This window comes from Zingiber officinale, chromosome 9A (genome assembly GCF_018446385.1).
Source record: "Zingiber officinale cultivar Zhangliang chromosome 9A, Zo_v1.1, whole genome shotgun sequence".
In the NCBI taxonomy this organism is placed as follows: domain Eukaryota; kingdom Viridiplantae; phylum Streptophyta; class Magnoliopsida; order Zingiberales; family Zingiberaceae; genus Zingiber; species Zingiber officinale.
Window position 1 is genome coordinate 9888594 of NC_056002.1, and position 16375 is coordinate 9904968.

The following is a 16375-nucleotide window of genomic DNA, read 5'->3' on the forward strand; positions in this document are numbered from 1 at the left end:
TGAACTTGGTACCTTCTAAATCAGTATCCTCTACTCCCATAGAATTGTGGAATGAGCGTAAGCCTAGTCTAAGACATATTCGGATTTGGGGTAGTCCAGTACATGTGCTGAAACCAGATGCTGATAAGTTAGAATCTCGTACAGAAGTTCGCGTGTTTGTGGGTTATCCTAGAGGAACGAAAGGTGGTTTATTTTATAGTCCTAAAGACCAGAAGGTCATTGTTAGCACCAATGCCCAGTTTTTAAAAGAAGACTATATAATGGATCACAAGCCCAGTAGCAAAATTATTCTAGAAGAACTTAGAGAGGACACGCCTACTTTAGTACCAACAGTATAAGATGAAGTACCACAAGAAACTGTAACACGTGTCACACATGATACACAACCACAGACAGTGCCTCGTCGTAGTGGGAGGATTGTGAGGCAATCTGAGAGATTCATATTTTTGTGAGAGTCTTCGGACTTGATCCCGGGTAAACATGAACCTGATCCCCGGACATATGACGAAGCACTCCAAGATAAAGATGCAATATCTTGGCAAAAGGCGATGAACTCTAAAATAGAATCCATGTATTCTAATAAGGTTTGGGAGCTTGTAGAACCACTAGATGGTGTAAAAGCCGTTGGGTGCAAGTGGATCTACAAAAGGAAAAGAGGGGCAGACAGGAAGGTAGAAACCTTCAAAGCAAAGCTTGTTGCGAAAGGGTATACTTAGAAAGAGGGAATCGATTATGAGGAGACATTTTCACCGGTAGCTATGCTTAAGTCTATCCTGATACTCTTATCCATTGCTGCTCATATTGATTATAAGATTTGGCAAATGGATGTCAAGACAGCTTTCCTTAACGGAAGTCTTAAAGAAAACATCCATATGAGGCAACTAGAGGGGTTCATTGCAAAGGGCAAAGAGCATCTAGTGTGTAAGCTGAATCATCCCATTTATGAACTGAAGCAAGCTTCAATGTCTTGGAACATCCGGTTTAATGAAGTAATCCAGTCATATGGATTTATTCAGTGTCCGGATGAGTCTTGTGTATACAAGAAGTGTAATGAAAATGTGGTGGTATTTCTTGTACTATACGTAAATGACATTTTGTTAATTGACAACAATGTCAAGGTGTTATCAGACGTAAGGGTATGGTTGTTCATACAATTCGATATGAAGGACTCAGGAGAATGTGCACACATTCTTGGGATTAAAGTCATAAGGGATCGCAAGAAAAGAATGTTGTGCCTATCTCAAGCTTCATATATAGACACAATTCTTCCTCGTTTTAGCATGCAGAACTCCAAGAAAGGTTTCTTACCTTTTAGGCATGGAGTAGCTTTATCTAAAGAGATGTCTCCGAAGACATCAAAGGAGATAGAGGACATGAAGGCAGTTCCTTATGCTTCGACTGTGGGAAGCCTAATGTATGCAATGCTGTGTACGAGACCTGATATCTGTTTTGCCGTGGGCATGGTAACTCTGGACAAGGACATTGGACTACTGTAAAGCATATATTGAAGTACCTGAGAAGGACTAGAGATTATATGCTAGTTTACCAAGCAGACGATTTGCTCCCTGTGGGTTACACGGATTCAGACTTCCAATCAGATAGGGACAACAGTAAGTCTACATCAGACTATGTGTTTACTCTAGGAGGTGGAGTCATTGCATGGAGGAGTGTTAAGCAGAAATGCGTTTCACACTCAACCATGGAAGCTGAGTATGTGGCAGCCTCTGAGGCAGCCAAAGAAGCTGTATGGCACAGGAACTTTCTAATGGACTTAGATGTGATTCCTGGTTTGCCCAAAATCATCACAATTTATTGTGATAATAGCGGTGCAGTTGCAAACGTGAAGGAACCACAATCCCATAAGGCAAGTAAACATATAGAGCGCAAGTACCACCTGATACGAGACATCGTCAAGCGAGAAGAAGTTGTCATCGCCAAGATTGCATCAGCAGATAACCTGGCAGATCCTTTCACTAAAGCTCTTCCGGCGAAAGCTTTTGATCGGCATGTGGAGGGGATGAGAATCAGATGTATGGCAACATATATGGCAGCTTAGTCTTTTAGTATAAGTGGAAGATTGTTAGAGTATATACTAAAAGCCTAGCTTTTGTAAACATTTATTTTGTAATAAAGAATCATTTTTAGTAAAAAATATCTACATTTATGAAGTTGTTCAATTAATTTATATCGTAGATAACATGGTGTGTGGTGTCACACACAGAAGATCATGTTATCAATTCTTTATAAATTATAAACAGTTACTCACGACTAAGATGGAAAGGAACAAACCGTTGGAATAGTTGTAGTGTAATTAAGTATTAGTTTATCTTGACTAATGAATTACACTAGTACACTCTAAGTGTATTGAGTAGGACCATTTTAGGTAAGTTCTTTTTATACTAGCTTAATAAAAAAACTAGACCTTAGTTATTATGGAAGTGTGTGCTCTTAATCCTAATATAATAACAAGCACATATATTTAGTATTTTTTTCTTTAACTTATCAAAGGGTGAGATTTAGCTCGATAAATCAATAGACCTGATAAGTTGAGAAATGATATTACTTATAGTGTGTGTTGTTGATTATAGAAGGAATCTGTGTCCTAGTTATCTAGGTTGAGAATGACCCCAAGAGGAGCTCATAAGGATTGTCATGTTAAACCCTACAGGTGGACTTAGTCCGATATGGCAATAAGGTTGAGTGGTACTACTCTTGGAGCTAGATATTAATTAAGTGAGTTGTCAGCAACTTACTTAATTAGTGGACATTCGTTATCTTAAACACGGGGAGACTAACACACTCATGATAATAAGGAGCCCATAATGTAATTTGGGATTGGTGTGGTAGTGCAATAATTACTCTCTAGTGGAATGAGTTATTAGTGATGAACTTGAGTTGTGTGTTCGGAGCGAACACGGGATACTCAAGCTCATCAGAAGGCCAAAACCAATTTCTCCTCTAAGTCCCTGTCGTAGCCTCATTAATGCCTCTAATCCACTCATGAAAAGCCCATCTTGGTGTCCAAGAAGGGAGCGACCCATGGCTTGGTGACCAAGCCAAAGGGGTCGACCATAATCTCCTTAAGGTGGTCGGCCACAAGAAGTTTGAAGGGTGCCGACCACATATTTCAAATAAGGAGGGGTGTTTTGAATTTTTAAAATCTTCTCTTTGTAGATATATACAAGTTTTAAAAGAGAAAATTTAAAATATAAAACTTTCCTTATTTGAATTAGGCCACATGGTATAAAAGAAAATTTAAAAGTTTTAAAAATTTCCTTTTTTAACTATCCTCATGGTTTTTAGAAAAAAAAAGGAAGAGAAGTTTTAAAATTAAATTTTTCTATTTTTGTAACCATGTTAAAAGGGAAATTTTAGAAGAGAAGTTTTAAATTTTAAAACTTGGTTTTAATTTTAAAACTTTCCTTTTTTAACATCCACATTAGGAAATTAAAAGAGAGCTTGTAAAATTTTATAAGAGCTTTTCTTCTTTGCTTATAAAATTTTTACAAAAGTATTTCCTTCCTTTTAAGTGATCGGCCACCCTTGCTTGGTGCCCAAGCAAGGGGCCGACCAATCAATAAATCATCCAATCAATGATTTGATGATTGAATCAATCAAGAGGAAAGAAAAGAAAAAATAAAAGGGGAAAAGGAAAAACAAGAGGAAGATTTTAATTTTTGTAAAATGTCTTTTCTTATTTGCTTTGGCAAGTAATATAAAAGAAGAGGAGGGGAGTCCTCATGGTCAATCAATTCTTATTCTCTTGGTGGAGACTCCTCATTGTGGTCGGCCCTCTCTCCCCTCTTTTCCCCTTGCTCTCTTTTGCTCCTTGGTGGTGGTGGTGGTCGAATACTAGAAGGAGGAAGAAGGCTTTTGGGTGGTGTTCATCTTAGAGGATTGTCGCCCACACGACGTCCAAGGCAAGGCAAGGAATACGGCAGAAGATCTCGAGGTTATTAGCATACAAAAAAAAGGTATAATTAGTAATTTTCTTCCGCATCATGCTAGTTATTTTTCTTTGTAAGAATTCCAAACACAAGAGGCATTAGATTCTAGTTTTTCGAATTGTAATTTGAGTTTGTTTTTTTTTTTGTTTTTTAAATTTGTGATTCGATTGTTCTTTTTTGTTAAACCTAGAGTTATATAAGGAAATTAAATATTAGCTTTCCTTAAAAGACTTTGTCTAGAAAGTGGTGGTCGCTTCCATATCCAAGAAGGCCTAGTGTCTCGTCATGTTTAACCTGGAAGTCAATTTTGGAAATTAATATTTAATTGAATTTATAACATAGGTTGATTTGGATCAATAGTGTTAAGTTTCGCTTGCGATCCAAATCTAAACCATTAAGAACAGATAAATTAAATTTGGAATCAATAATGTTAAGTTCCGTTTGCGATTCCTAATTTAACTTCTAAAGAACACAATAGGTTGTTTAGGAAAGGTTCGACACTTGTACAAAATTTTTATACAGTGGAATCAGTACGATCTTCCTAGGACCAACCAACAATTCCCTCATTCCCAAACCTCTAAACCAAACACCACCTATGATTTAGCCATAGTTTCAGTTCAAGTTTTTAAAATAGACCTAAATTGGACCAACGCATATAATCTCACTAAGATTTGTCCTAACTTAATCACTCTCCTCCAATGACATACCTCACTTACCATTTACAGTCTCTTGACCCACCAGCTTTTTCTGCTAGTTTTCTGGACTTCTACCAGTTGTCGGGTCCCACAGACTCAGCCGAACTTCCTGTCAAATATTGGGTCACTCCTTGACCTATCTGGACTTCATGCTGGTTATCAGGTCCTTAGACTTAACTGGACTTCAGCCTGGTATTAAGTCCTCTAGACCCATCAGTTCTTACATACTTAGTAACAAGGTTAGATAACACAACATCTAATTCTAATTCATTTGTTATTTTTCAAAACCTAAGTTTGACTATTAGTGCTAATTGAACAAATAGAAGGAACTCTAGAAAAGAGTTTCTGTGAAGGTTTGAAGGCAACTCTCTCATACATTGGTTCATGCCAATTCTTGATATTTAGAGGAGAAGTGTTGCTGCACTTTCCAAATATCAAGAGACTAACTAAAGCAACAAGAGAGCAAGCTAAGCAAGATTTCATTATTGTAAATCATTTTCGATTTCAATTGTATTTTCTTGTTGTATTTCTCGTATTTGTTTGTATGAGACTTCTCCGCCTCTTGGAAGGAGGTATTCATAGTGGAGTTGTGAGTGTGAAGAGCTGACCCTTAGATTATCTACCTCAAGAAGGTGAATACCAAGTAAAATTTAAAGAGTTAATATTGCTTTGAGTTATACGTTGCAAATCATCAACAAGAAGCGAAAGAAGCTACTCACCCCCTCTAGCTTTCAAGTATTCTAACAGATCACACAATAGTCTAGTCAGTCGGAATCTTACCTCCTTTAACTAGACTTGAAAGAGAGACTTGTGATCCAAGAGGTGGCTAGTGGGTGCCACGTGAACAAGGGAAGATTGAAGAACTTGCTAAGGTAGTGTCAACAAGGGGGGAGTCGAACCAACGCCTAATTCCTTAGCCTCCCAGTTTCTTGGCCTCCTGACTCTTGGCCCTCCCAATCCCTTAACCTTGCAGTCTTCGGGTCTCTTAACCCCTTGACCTCCCGGCCTCCCAATTCCTTGGTGACGCACATCAGGACACAGAGTCATTTTAGGAAAATGATAATTATCACACAAATCTCATATTATTTTAAGAAAAAGATAATCATCACACAAATCTTGGATTATTTCAAGAAAAAGACAATGATGCAAATAGGTTTTGAATTATTTAAGGAATTAAATAGTAACAAGATGATCGGAATGAAAAGAAAAAGTCTGTTGTCTCTGTCTCTATATAAAGGCATCTCTTATAAGCATCCAAAGTACATACACACACCTACATACATCAAAATCCTAATACCCATCTTCCTCCTCGTTCTCTAACTTGAGCATCGGAGTGGCTGTGCCGGGAAACTCCTGGTCGTCATTTTAACCTCTCTTCTGCTTGTTTAACTCCCAGAACCACATCATCATCCTCGTTGTCATTTGGTAATTGGTGATCACGTTGGTGGCAAAGCCAATCCACCGACGATTCACTCGTCGATATTTACGAGAAGGATAAAAAATAAAGAGGTGGATGACGAGAATTTCATTGTGTTTGAGAATTTTAGTCTAAAATTGAAAGTTTCAAAACAATGTTGTTTGTTTAAATTATTGAACAAACATGTATGTTGTGAACAAATGAATGAGGAGAGACCTTCTCCTACACGTGGGTGCATAAAGGATATAAATTCAAGGTCTGAATTATATTGAACCAAGTTGACTCGTGTGCGAGCATGACCTATGCGCGTCGAATGTCAGACCAGTAAAGGCAAAATTTGTCCAAGTAGAACAACTAATATTTTACCATGCGAAATCTTGAGCAAAGGAAAAAAGACAATAGCAAAGAAGATAATCTTCATCCATCTACGTTCCCCCTCACTTTCCGGTGCTTGATAGAGTTCACTATTTACCATTGTATCCTAGAGCTATTCAGCCAGTGCTGTCAAGTGCTAGGAACGGTGTCCGTGACTTATTTTTTAAAAATTATGAAAACAAGTCTCTCACATAATCATATAATCATACAAAATAATAAAAATGAAAGTGAAAAATGAAATAAAGATTGTTAGATAATTTAATAACATTAAAATAAATATATGCAAATTAAATTTTATTTCACCATTTAAATGCATACCACAATATATTCTCAATCGTAATAAAATGATTAATAATAACTCTGACAAACTTCAAATCCACCTTGCAGGCATTCTTCTCCTGTGCATGAATGCAACACTTGCATGTGCTAGTGTCATCAGCACCGTTGCAATCGGTTCATGGGCTATCACCCCATTCACGATAATCCCAACAACAATTAATGGCATAAGAGACATCTTCAATTTAAGATAAAATATATTTTAGCTGGTCAGATTCTGACCATTTAATAATATCTAAAAGTAAATTTTATTGATTAGAATCTGATCAGTTAGAAATCTTTATCTCCCAATTATAATGTATACATATACATACATATAATTAATATGTCCATATGAAATTACTAAAATATTCATGCATATGCATGCATGCATATATTCTAGCTGGCCAGATTCTGACCATTTAGTAATACCAGAGTAAATTTTACTGGTCAGAATCTGACCAGCTAGAAATCTCTATCTCCCAATTATAATGCATGTATGTACATGCATATAATTAATATGTCCATATGAAATTACTAAAATATCCATGCATATGCATGCATGCATATATTCTAGCTGGTCAGATTCTGGCCATTTTGCAATACCCATTAGTAAACATGAACAACACAATAAATAAATTCAATAAAGATTTTAAAAAAGAATAGTTTGGAATATATAAAAGATAATGTTATCTTAGCACAAGGCAGTAAATATAAGGAAGGCAACAAGAATTAGAACTCTTGATATGATGGACTACTAATTCTCTTTTACAATTTGCATGTATATTTTGTGTTTAAGTGTATGATGAATATATATATTGGTAGGAAAAGAAGAGAGGGGAAAAATTAAAATAAAATGTAATAAATAAAATAATCAATCATATAATTAGGTGAAAATGGCTCATAGATTTTTTTTAAAAATAATATTATATATCTACCTTTATAGTCATATATAGAAATAAATTTATAATTCTCCAAAATAAATGTAGACAAGTTTATACATCATCATTATATGTTATTTTTTATTAGAGTTCGAGAGAAGATAATTTATTTTACTTTAAAAGGGGAAGGAATTAATTATTTAAAAATTACTCAATAACATCCATAATATAATAGTTGGAGTAAGATTAGGCTTATTATTTTTGCTAATTTAATTTTGTTCAGTTACAATAGAAAAACGTACTTCATAATATTTCTTAAACTCTTGTTTTTATTAGTCCAACTGTAGATAATATTTATAAACTCTTAAATAAGTTTGGTCATCAAGTATCAATAATAAATAATTCTAATTTTCAGATTGATACAGTTAGTATCTACATAGATAATTACTTTAATAAATTTTAGAATCAATAATTTAAATTTTTACATAAATATAAATTTATATAAAAATAAATATATGTGGTCTAACTTTATTATTTTATTTCTTAAACTTTTTTTTATTAGTCAAATGAAAATACAATGTCAATCTTAATTTACAAAATTCAACTATTAATGAATTTCGATCCAAATTTACTAATGGTGATAAAAAATGAATACGTTTGCCTCTAGTGTTTTCATCAATCCGTCCCAGAGTCAACACAGAAAAGATCGATCCAAATTCACTAATGAATATACAGAATCTAGATTCTTAAATTTTTAATATGGTGGGGGTTAGAAACACACAAATTTTATCGTTGAGAAATTATAATGAGTTTAAGTTCGACAATAATTTTGCTTTAAAAATACACCAGTTGAATTTATTTTAAAAATAGAGGAGGCTAATTAGGGTGTGGAACAAAAGTTGATGAATATGATTGTACTCAGCGGAAGTTGGGATTATTTCCAATAACTTTAAGTTGAGTTTTGACCAAAATTCAATGATGATGGTACAGGGTTCATATTTATAAATTTTAAATATAATAGAATAGGAAAGTTTTAGGAATATATAGAAGTAAATATGATGATATTAAATGCAATATGTATTTTATGCCAAAAATACACAGTTAAATTTATTTTAGAAACTTAAAGTAGAGTAATTAGAGTGTAAAACTAAGTTGGGTGGATTTGGATTCCTAGAAATGTATTAGTCCTAATTTGAATTGATTTCTGGTAAATCTAATTAAAACTCATTTATTGGTGTATAGAATCCAAATTTAAAAATTTTCAAATTTTCGGAAGAATAATGAGTGTAGCAGACATATATAAGGATTGTTGTTAAATGAATATGATGAGTGTAATTCCAGTAATGATTTGGGCCAAAATTACATAAGTCTAAATTTGTTTCAGAAACTTAGTGCAAGCTAACTAGGATGAGAAACTAAGATTAGAGGGTATGATCATAATCAAAATAATTTTAAGAGCACATTAATTTTAATTTGGATTGAATTTAATCAGCCTTAATCTATCATTATTTTTAACATGATTAGATAATGAAAGTTTCAATTATAGTAAAAAATGATTATGTCCATTTCAAACGTTTCTTATAATCCGTCTTTAGATTATGTAAAGATAGGATTAATTTATATCTGTCCGTCAAGTGACTAAAAGGTGGATGAATTTTTCTTAAAGGGCACATATGTCAGATGTTATTATGAAGACACATGATGAGCCTAAGTTCATAAATAACTTTATGTCAAAATTATATAAGTTTAAATTTACTTCAAAAATTTACAACAAATTAAATAGGGTACAGAATGGAGGCTGGCTCCAGTTAGAAGGACAGTAACCGACAAGGGTGAAAACGAAGGCATGGAAAATACAATACTTACAATTACGATATTTTTTAATTTAAATCTTCTTTAAATAATAAATAAATTTGATTAAAATAGATAAAGGCAATGGAAGGAATATTATATTATTTAACATATATGACATATATGGATATATAGAAAAATTATAAAATGTTTTCTTAAAAATCATGAAAACAAGTCTCTCACATAATCATATAATAATACAAAATAATAAGAATGAAAATGAAAAATGACCAACATTCATTATATATCTTATTTCATTATTTTTAAAGATTCTTAGATAATTTAAGAACATTAAAAGAAACATATGCAAATTAAATTTTATTTCACCATTTAAAATGCATAACACAATTTATGCTTAATGTTGATAAAATGATCAACAATAACAATGACAAACTTCAAAACCACCTCGCACTTTACATTCTCCTCCTCTGCACGAGGATGAACACCAAGTGTTACATTCACTAGTGTCATATGCATCGTTGCAACCGGTCCGTGGGCTATAACCCCATTCACGATAATCCCAGCAACAATTAATAGCATCAGAGACATCTTCAATTTAAGACAAAAATATATATATCACTTTAGTAAACATGAACAACACAATAAATGAATTCAATAAAGATTTAAAATAGAATTAATTTGGAATATATAAAAGATAATGTTAACTTACTCGCAATGCACATGGTAGTAAAAATAAAGAAGGCACAAAGAATTACAACTCTTGACATGGTGTACTACTAATTCTCTTTTACAATTTGTATGTATATTTTGTGTTTAACTACAGTCTAAAACCAATATATATATTGGTAAGAAAAGTGATGCGAGGGGAAAATATTAAAAGAATATGTAATAAATAAAATAATCAATCATATAATTAGGAGCAAATGACTCATATAATTTTTAAAATAATATTATATACCTACCTTTCAATTATGTATAGTCATATATAGAAATAAATTTACAATTCTCCAAAAATAGATGTATATATGTTTATACATCATGATTATATGTTATTTTTTTATTAGAGTTAGGGAGAAGATAATTTATTTTACTTTAAATAGAAGGAAGGAATTAATTATTTAAAAACTACTCAATAACATCTATAATATAATAGTTTGAGTTAGATCAGGCTTATTATTTTTGCTCATTTAATTTTGTTAATTCGGTTACAATAAAAAAAACTTACTTCATAATATTTCTTAAACTCTTTCTTTTGTTAGTGATAATATTTATTAACTCTTAAATAAATTAGGTGAAGTATTAATAATAAATAATTCCAGCCTTCGGGTTAATACATTTAGTATCTATATGAATTATTACTCTGATAAATCTAAAAGTCAATATTCAGTGATGCGGTGAATAACGTGAGACCCCTGAAGTCGAGGTCAAAATCAAAAAAGTTGGTTGATATGACAGTCAACGTCAAGGAAGGGTCAACACTTAGGACCATCATGATCACATGTCTCAGCCAAGTGATCTAGTCGATCCAATCGGTGAGTGGTTTAACCGATTGGACCTCTGGTCTGATCAGATCCCGAGTCCCTCAAGATTGATGAAACCCCGAGCTGTATTAGTACAATTCAGAGTTGAGTCCTCTTGATCGGATCAAATATTCTAGGCGTATGACTTGACCAGACTCTCTGGCCGAGCGGATTGGCCGAGCGGAGGTCGAGTCATCGATAGGTACACAATTCCTTAGCCTATTCCAACCAGTGAACAAGGTCCGATCGGACAATATAGGAGACTCGGTCGATCTATCATCAAAGCATATTAATGACCCACTAATCCAACGACCTAATATTCCTTTTGACGTTTAGTGTAACCGTTATCAAAGAATCAAGAAAATATTGTAAGTGCCCCGTGATAATTTTGGTATGATCAGCCAAGTCAAGTTAGGTCCTGTTGTATTTGATCCTTGTGTCTAAGTGTGTAGGAACTTAGGAGCGCAAAAAGTTAAGTGAAAATCGTAACTAGTGAGAAGGATGGCACGGGAGAGAGTCGATAGGCTCAGTACGTCAGAGGGACGAGGTGCTGCAGAAGAGTATCCTGGCAAACGAGAAGGAAGCGCGCGACATTTCTGAAGGATGAGAAGCCGGAGCCAAAGACCGCTTGAGGAGAAGGCCAGAAGATGGGTTCGAGTGAGCCCAATTCTGAATAGTCGAAATCACCCAAGCGATTAGAGAAGGCGTCGGACCAGTCAATATAAAGCTGACTGATCTGGACGCCTGGACTACCAAGGTGCCCCAAGGGCGCATCGACGTTGCGGATCAGCTTTTGGTCCTCATCAGCAATCCAAGCGCTCGAAGCGAGTCCGAGCACCTGACGATGGATAAAACGTTATCTCTTGGTCGTTGCATGGAGATAGAGTTTTGTTATGCTGGGGTGCTTGGAGAGGTCTGGGTGCTCGAATGGTGCCACATCAACAAACAGTCAGATTCGACCAGTTGGCTATAAATAGAACCCTGATCTTCTTCATTTCAAACAACACACTTCTATACTTCGAAATCTACTCCATTTTTCATTTCCAAGCTTCATGTTTATGTACGAGGGTTCTCTGCCTCCGATAGTTTGTTCGAAAAGGAGATCTTCATAGTGAGCTTACTTCCTTGAAGTTGCAATCCTCTAATTGCAAACCAAGTAAAATTGTTTGTTTCGTACTCTTATTAATTCTATTATTTCTTTAAGTGTGTAATTGTTTAAAGCTCGATAGTTTGAGAAAGGTATACTTTTATTTTAACATGCATGACAATTTACCCTCCTCTTGCCAGCCGCAAGGGACCTACAAATATTTCCTGTGCAGTCTTTACGATGGAAACTTCCACCTTGCAAAGCATATTAGTGGTGGGTCAATTTTCGGAAAGGTGTCGGAATGGTCGGTTATTTTTTTTTTAAAATACATCAATATTCATGCACAGAGGAAAAGTAACACTATATAAGGGGTCTCCTCCTAAAGGCACATGTACGCAACATTAGGCACTCAGAGCCCACTGTTTATTTCTACTGTTCACTATATCCTTTTCCTCTCGATCACCTATCTAACTTGGGTGTCGCAATGCTTACGCTGGGACCCCTTCCTGGCCCGGTTGCTAACGTTTTCTTACCTCTAAGTTCTTTCCTAACGCGCAGGATCGCTCGACGCCCTCTGCTTCTAGCTCAAAGTCTTCTCGTGGCCAATATCGAAGCCACCTATCCAGCATCATCTTCTCTGATTTCAGACAAGATCACCCAATGAGTACAAAATAACTCGTTGTATGCCTAACCTCCCCAATACAAAGGGTTATATATATATATATATATATATATATATATATATATATATATATATATATATATATATATATATATAATGTCTAGGTGCTTAAATTCATTTTTTTAAAAAAAAAAAATCAACATTTTCTTAAAGAAATATTATACCCTGTGAATATCTAAAATTTTTTATTTTGAATACCATAACTCAAGAAGGAAACCTGAACGTTAGAGGAAAAATCTTATTAACTCAAACTCATTATAACCTAACTTCTAAATTCTAAAATCTCTAATCCTAAATATATATAATATACTTCGTAAGTATCTAAAATTTTTAATTTTAAATACTATAATCCAAAAGGGAAACCTGAACCTTAGAGAGAAAATCTTATTGGATTAAACTCATTATAACTCAATTCCTAAATTCTAAAATTTTAAATCCTAAATATATATAATATATCTTAAAAATAAAAAAAAATATGATTGAATCCAGGGTGCCTGGCTTTAACTCTAGGCGCTTGGATTCAATTTGGATGCCAGGATTCAACTCTAGGCACTCAGATTCTGAATTTAATCCAAGTGCCCCGGGGTCCGCAGCACAGCAAACTCGGTGTGTGTGTATATATAACTGATATCATGAACGCTTATTTGGTACACGACTATGACGCCTTGGGTTCGATCCAAGCGCCTAGGTTAAATAGTTTGTTTAACTCTTTACTCCTAGAATTCAAGCTTCCCAATTATATTATAGTGTTTAAACTAAATTTTTTTAATATTTTACCTAAAATTTTACCTCTAAAGTTCAGACTTCCCAATTGAATTACAGTGTTCAAATTAAAAGAAAAAAATTTAAAAAAAATAGGCAGGATATAATAATATATTTGGGGTTTATATTTGAAGAAATATTGATTTTTAAATTTTTTTTCAAAAAATAATCAAGACTCCTAGATTCAATATAAGCGCGCCTCGACTACTATCGTGGACTGCATCTATATGTCTTTCGTCACGTAAATGTTATTGTTAAGTAACTATAATCAGCCTAAGTTCGACAATAATTTTGTATTAAAAATACACCAGGTTGACTTTATTTTATAAATAGAGAAGACTAATTAGGATGTGGAACCAAAGTTGATGAATATGATTATACTCAGGAGAATTTTGGATTGTTTCTAATAAGTTTAAGTTTATTCGTGAGTTTTTATCAAAATTTAATGGGTTAATTCCTAATTTAGTCCCTTATTATTTGACATAGTCCCGATTTCATCCCTATTTTTTCAATTGACCAAGTTTAGTACTCCAATTTTCGAACGTCTTCCCAAATCAATCCTTCCGTCCAAATCTCTGTTAAAGTAGACAGGGCAACTTGTTTAACCGGTGGAAGTGACCAGTTACTTTTAGATCTTGCACTGTTTTCCCTAATTCTGGAGTTGCCCTAGAAATCGACTCACGCGTTGTTCATCGATGCAAGGAGAGGTAGCGTATTTTGTCAAGCTTTTTGTCATTCTTTCTCCTCGCTGCTTCCATTTCACCCTCCTCTAGGTCTCCCCTCCCCTCCCCTCCCACCTCTCTTTGTTATTTTGATTTTAGCTTATCATTCATACAGATACAACTACGCAAGTACAGCTAGATCAAAAGTCCCTCCTTTGGTACATACTTACTGGAGATTTTGGAGCAACTCTAACAAGTGAGGGCAACTTTTGTTGTGTGTTTGCTCTTCACGACTGGTATGCTCCTCCAATTCTATAACATAGAAAACAAATGGTTTCTGACAATAGCATTTCCAAACTTCGTTTGTTGAGATTATGTAAAGTAAAATATAAACTTCATTCACTCAATTTGTATTTGAATGAAATTGAATTTGTAAATGATTCTAGTCATGCTCAAAGATATGAAGGGTAATGTAATTCCATTATTTTCTTTTCCAAGCAGAGTGACAAAAAACTAGTGAAGAACTCAAGCTAAGCTTCCATACATTGTAGAGTATTTTTATTCTGCGTGAAGTAGATTTGTTGATATCACACTCGCTCTCCCCTTATTTAATGACTCAACGTAGTAAAACTTGCTTGGATCACACTCTAAATTATGGTAAGATATACACAAATGAAGTACTTAATGTTTTGCTAATTTACTATGTCATAATTTTCATTAATTCATTGAGTTATTAATTATTAATTGTGCATATTTTTTAGGACTTTGTGGTGAACCAGATTTCCTTATAATTAAGTTTCATTATAATGGGGAGATGAAATCTAGTCTTCATGACAAAAAATATATCGGTGGACAATTCGATTATTTTGACTATGTTGATAGGGATATTTTAGGGATGATTGAATTGTGGGGCTATGCAGAGGATATAGGCTATAAAGACAAGCAATCTATCAAATTTTGGCATAAATTTGAAGAAACATTGAAAGATGGAAAATATTTGGAAACTGACACAGATGTTTTGGATATTATCCCCCATATTCCTAGTAATTATAAGGTTGAAATATACATTGAGCAGAATGATGGTCAGACGAGGTTGGGGAGCATACTGATTGGGATGGAGAAAGATGTCAGGAAATCTGAGATAGATAATATCAACAAAGCTGTTGATGAATTTGAAGAAAGTGATTACGATTTTAATGAAAATGATAGGTTGTTTGAAACTTTTGTGGATTATGATGCAAGAGTCAGTAAAGAGAAAGACATGACTGGTGATGGACACATTTCTGATGAGTTGCTTCATATGATGCAACAACATGAAGGGGATGTTGATTGTGTGAATGATGATGGTTTTGGAAATCCATTAACTTCTGATGATGAGGATGAAATACGAGATTTCCCTATTTATGATAAAAATACTGATTCTGAAAACCCACAATTGAAGCTTGGGTTGATTTTTAATTCGAAGAAAGAAGCAAAATTTGCAATTGAGAGTTATTGCATCAGAAAAGGAATGTCAGTTATGTTTGTAAAGAATGATGGCAAGAGACTTAGAGCAAAATGTAGAAACAATGATTGTGGATGATTAATTCATGTTTCGATGATGACCAACGACACGTGTTGGCAAGTTAAAACTTTCAAAGAGAAACACAACAATTGTGTTTGGACGATTGAAAATAAATGCATTACCTCAAGTTGGTTAGGGAAAACATTTGTCAAAAAATTCATGACAAATCCCAAGTTAGGAAGCCTTGAGTTCAAGAATGAGATTCACGAATCGATGAATGCAGAGATTTCTAGGAAAGTGGCTTACCTAGCGAAGAGAAAGGCATTGAGTTTGGGCGAGGGAAGTGTTGAGGAGCAGTTTGGTAAAATTAGAAATTATTGTGCTGAGTTGATACGGACTGATAGAGATGCCACCGTCATTTTGAAGTTAACTGAGGATGAAGTTAGACCGAGGTTTCAAAGAATGCATGTTTGCTTTTCTGCATGCAAGTTAGGATTCCAAGATACATGTACGCCTGTCATTGGTGTTGATGGTTGTTTTCTGAAATCAAAAACAGGTGGGCAGTTATTGTCAGTTGTTGGATTGGATCCAATAATAATATATTTCCAATATGTTATGCCTTAGTTGAGGGAGAAACAAAAGATACTTGGATGTGATTTTTGTGGTTGTTAGCTGTTGACATAAACTTAGGAAATGACTGTGCATGGACATTTATG